Genomic DNA, 5,396 nt, shown 5'->3' with positions numbered 1-5,396 from the left:
CCTCGGCAATATCAGAAAACAAGTTCTTAAATTATCGTTGAATGCATAGAATTAGCAGACAAGCTCGAAACACTCATATCTTATTCTCCCCGTTATAGTACAATATTTCTCATCCCCCAACATTAATTTCATTCCAAACCTCCACTTCCAAACCAGTCGTTCACTTTGATCTTCACAACTCCATTGAAAATGAAAAACAAAAACAAGAGAAAATTGTCAAAGTTTAATATCTCTCGTATCTTAATTTTCAGACCGTTATACTTTGAGGTCATTCATGTCCTTGTTGTTAGGAAATAATGAAGCTTCGATCTGAAGTATAACGATTTTTTTTTTTAATTGAACCCATAGTCAAAAGTGGAAGGGTGAATATTGTACCTTTTTCTCTAAATATTTTGACATGTGCAATTCATACCTTATGGCAAATGTTGGAGTTCTACTAATTAACGGCAAGAGTACGAGAAGATTTACTAACAGAAAAAGATTTACTAACAGAAAGGATAAGAATGGTCCAACTTATACGGATGGTAAAATTAAAATATTTCATATAGTTGAGAGGCACTACAAGAAAGTATAGAAGCGTATCAACAAAAATTTATTTGGAACAATATTTTATTGTTGGCAAAGAACTATTAATTGCGTAAAGAATTTAATTTTGTTGCTAGAGTATTGATTATTATTGTTTAAAAAGTACTTTGCGAACTAAAAAAAGTTGTTACACGTTGTTGCAATATTTTTTAAAGGAAAAGTTTATGCAACTAAAAAAGGTTTTATTGCCAAAAGTACTTTTTGCAAAAATAATCAATCTATGACAACAAAAATAATTTTATTGCCAACTATATTTTTTCTTGTGGTGAGGTAAATTTGATATTTTCCAATTAAAAGAAGGTAAATTTGATATATTCCAATTAAAAGACTACCTCCTTCCATTCATATTAGGTTTTAGCCCCTCTATAAGAAATATTTTAATAACTTTAATCATAAGATAATTCGTCTAAACTACTCTTTATCCCTCCTTAAATATATGTATTATACGCTAAGTTAACCTTTCAACTATTTGAACAATAATAATATATTTCAAAAACAATCAAATATTTTGACGAATTCAATTTACTGAATCATTAAATGGAAGAAGTATTTAAAAAGAAAAAATCTCACCCGTAAAATCAAATTGATATTCACACTTGGTCTCCTGAGTTTAATGAATTTTATAAGAGGTTTTCTTGTTTCAAATTTTATGGTAATTTCAAGGTCTCGAGATCATATTACTACACTTAAATGACAGACACGTGGATCACCACGAGTTTTTACGCAAAGTTTGTCATGGAATGCATTTGGTCCCCTTGTATAAACTTATTTTTTAATCCCTCCCTCCAAATTAGTTATCATGTTTCCTTCTCGAGAGTAAATTTTACTAATTTTTTAACCCAAATTGTATTAGATCAATTCAATATTTAATAATTAAAATTTTAAAAACTATATGAAAAATACTACAAGTTGCAACTTTTTCATGTCGAGTTGATGAAAAAATATTTTAAAATGTTGGTCAATATTCGCCCCGGCTTGACTCTCAAGCCCAAACTTGATAATTAATTTGGAATGGCAGCCGGTACTTAAACTTGAATTTGACGGTAAAAGGAAAATCTTGAAACCCCTCTCTCTCTTTATTTTGACTATGGGGAATGAAGCAGTTTTCTTAATGTTTGTACTTTTTGTACCAAGATCTTTGACTTGTGTGTGCTTTCCACTATATGGTTTACACTTATATTCTGCTTCTATTCTTCTCTTTGGATATTTGAAAAAAACATACCCCAAATTAAAACAGAAGAAGCTATGACAATGTTGGTACCTCTAGTTAGGGTTACTACTACACTGTTGTTCCTAATCTTGATTGCTCAAAATCTCTCAAACACGAGTTCCTACCAAGGTACATATTGTCTCTAATTTCCTTCACTATTTCATGTTTACATCCTATTTTTTCTGAAATTAAAGAAGATGTTTTTCTTGTTCCTAATTGCAGTTACTAAAAGTCCATCATCCTTTCTTTTTTTTTTTTTTTTTTTTCTTGATTTTGATTTGTAGGTAGCAATATTGCAACCAAAAGTGGCAACTTCGTCCCAAATCGTGAGGTTTGTTTGTAAATGAATATTCCTAGCTAAGAATTTAATCTATATAGAATGTACGTTTTTTTCACACCATTAATGTATTTTAACCATTGTAGCATGTAACTTGCATTATTTTCTAGGTTACTTATTTCATTTTCTGTGAACGATAATTTTTAGTTATCAACGCGGCTGAGCCACAAGCAATGTACAGGTTCAGTTGAATCCCCTTTCTCAGAAAGTTACACTATACCGCGTAATTGCATAATGACAATTTCTTTAACACACATACATAAAATAACTTAGAATTCCCTTAACATAAAATAAGATATACAAGTTCAAATTAAATCTTATGTGCGACTTTTTAAAATTTTCTAAATCCCCTTCTCAGAATTCCTAGCTCTCTCACTGAATTCATTACATTACTTGATAGTATAAATTCTTTATTCTGATAGTATAAATTTTTCTTTTATATATGTTGTATATGAAAGTTAAACTCATTTTCAAATCCTATTTTGGATTTTTGGTTGATAGGCAAGCACTGATGTGAAAGGCCAACAGATTACAAGTAGACGAATGCTCTCACCAAATGGAAAATCAAAAAACATGGATGGATATGTAGCATTTACTGCAGATTACAAGTTACCAAGGCATCACCCTCCTAAGAATAATTAATATTAAGATGTAACTATGATATAATTATACTACCTCTGATGCTAATATATATCTTTTGTCTTCTCTATAACTTCCTTTTCCTTTTTACATACTTCAGTAGTAGTACTAGATTACTGGTGCTTACTTTATATGAAACCAAACTTCGATAGAAAATCGACCACTGGTTTATTTTTCCCCGAACTATACCCGAATTTGCTACGACACACCTTACCTTTCCCCGGGCCCTATTACCCCCTAAACTTATTTAAAACGAAATAATTACCCCCTAAACGCTGATGTGATAAAGAGAGTGTGTTATCACTTTCGTTGAGAGAGTGAAAGCATAAAAAAGGAAAACTTAATTTTTTTTTCTTAAAAGATCGGCATTTTCTTAAAAATTTGAAAATAAATCTAGTCTTCCACATTTAGTTTTAAAAAACGGGTTTTCCACATGTTAAGAAAATAATTAATTTTTTCAAAATTTTATAAAAATTCAGTTTTTTTTCACATTTGGCAAGAAAAACATTTTTCCGGAATTTTATTTGAAAAATAAAAGTGTCTAAGAAAATGAAATCAAGATTTTTTAAGACATTTTAAAAAATAATCAAGTTTTCCATATTTTTAACAAATCCATTTTTCCATATTTAAAAAAAAAATCATTTTTCAGTTTTTTTTCTTTTTCAAAAAACGGGTTTTAAAAAAAAACAAATTTTCCAATTTTTTTTTTTTAAAAGGGTTTTAAAATCCTTTTTTTTAATCCATGTTTTTTTTTTTTTTTTTTTTTAAATGGGTTTAAAAAAATCAAATTTTCAAATTAAAAAAAAAAAGACGGGTTTTAAAACTCATTTTTTTTTAATGAAAATTCAGTTTTTTATTTTTATTTTAAAAAACATTGACACGTAAGCTGAAAAAATTAAAAAAAAAGAAGAAAACAAATAAATACACATGTGGCAAGGAGTGTGTATGTCACTCTCCCATATGAGAGTCATCAAATTTAGGGGGGTAATTATTCCGTTTTAAATAAGTTTAGGGGGGTAATAGGACCCTGGAAAGTAGAAGTGTGTCGTAGCAAATTCGGGTATAGTTCAGGGGGGTAACGGTGCCTTATCCCAAAATCGAACTATGATACTATTTAGATGTGTTCGTGCATCATGATTCTGATCTGAGGGTCAATTTATATTTGTTGTGTTATTTTTTTCCTTTCTTTTACTGGAATTGATCCCGGCGTTTAAATTTTTTTTTTTTTACGTCTATCTTGTTTTCTTTGGGATTGGGCATGTATGGTGTCCCCTCTTGCGTTTTAATTAAGTTTTTTTTTCTTTTTCTATTTTACATTAATTGTTTGGTTTATTCGTTCAGAATCCACAAGTTTGACGTATTGAAGTTCTTAAAGGGTGTTTGGCTAAGCTTATAAGCTGATCAAACTAGCTTATAAGCAATTTTTAGCTTATCTATGCGTTTGGTAAATATTAAAAGTACTTATATGCCAAGTGCTTATAAGCCAAAATAAGTCATAAGTTGGTCACCCCCAACTTATAATATTTTAGCTTATAAGCACTTTTAGTTTGACCAATAATTTTACTACTCTATCCCTAATTATTTTATATAATTCCTAAAACACCTTTTTAAAAATTAAATCCAAACCCTCCCCATGATTTTACTCCTTCACCAGTTCTTCGAGTCTATGACTTTTGTAACCTCTTCAACATCGACAACTTTATTCTATAAATTCTTCTTTGTATTATTTGGGTGAGAAAATTCTCTTTTACAATTTTAATTTGCATATTACATTAAGCTATGTTACGATGTATTTTCTAACTTTTAAATTTTTGGATCTCCAACTTGCATCCCTTCTACCAACTGGACGTCAATGGCCGCTGATTTGTAGGTTTTATAAAGCATGGAACTCGATCCTATTCCGCTACATTCTAGGAGATTCGTTGTTGGTTTCAAAAGCTAATCAAATCATAAAAATAGATATTATTGATAAATAAGAAATATGAAAATTCAAAAAAGAAGTAAATTGAAAACATGAAACCCTTTAATTTAATATTTATTAAGAATAATATTATCTAATCAATTTTGAGCTAAACCTAAATTGAGACATAAATCATTTTGTATTTGAATCAAACAATTGTTTATTTTATTTCTATGAATTATTAGAAGAAGACAACTATCAATATGGAGTTTGAAATATTGTAATAATCATATCCTATTAGTATAAACAGTTTCAAGGACATTTAAGTCATGTTAACACAAAAAAAAAAAAGTTGCTTGTTAGCACTTTTTTACCAAACACTTCAACTGCTTACTATTAGTTTCAGCAGTTTTATCCAAACACGTAATTGCTTATTTGTTAAATCAGTTTCAGCACTAAGAAATACTTATCAACAGTAAATGCTTATCAGCTATTTTAAATTAGATAAGTCAAATGGGCTCTTAATCTCCTTTTGTTATTGTTTATTTATATAAATTAAACCAAATATCTATATCAGAAGTATCAGTTGATCCATCGAGTTTAGTTTATCATAATATTTTCAACGCGGTGCGTGTGTGTGAATTGAAAATCACTAATATTGAAGAAGACAAATTAATTTTGAACTTTTAATTTTAAAAGTGTAGTGGATTCATGGTAAGAACTTT

Source organism: Lycium ferocissimum, chromosome 8 (assembly GCF_029784015.1).
Source record: "Lycium ferocissimum isolate CSIRO_LF1 chromosome 8, AGI_CSIRO_Lferr_CH_V1, whole genome shotgun sequence".
NCBI classification, from domain to species: domain Eukaryota; kingdom Viridiplantae; phylum Streptophyta; class Magnoliopsida; order Solanales; family Solanaceae; genus Lycium; species Lycium ferocissimum.
The sequence above is the reverse complement of the archived record's forward strand: the minus strand, read 5'-3'. Positions refer to the sequence as shown.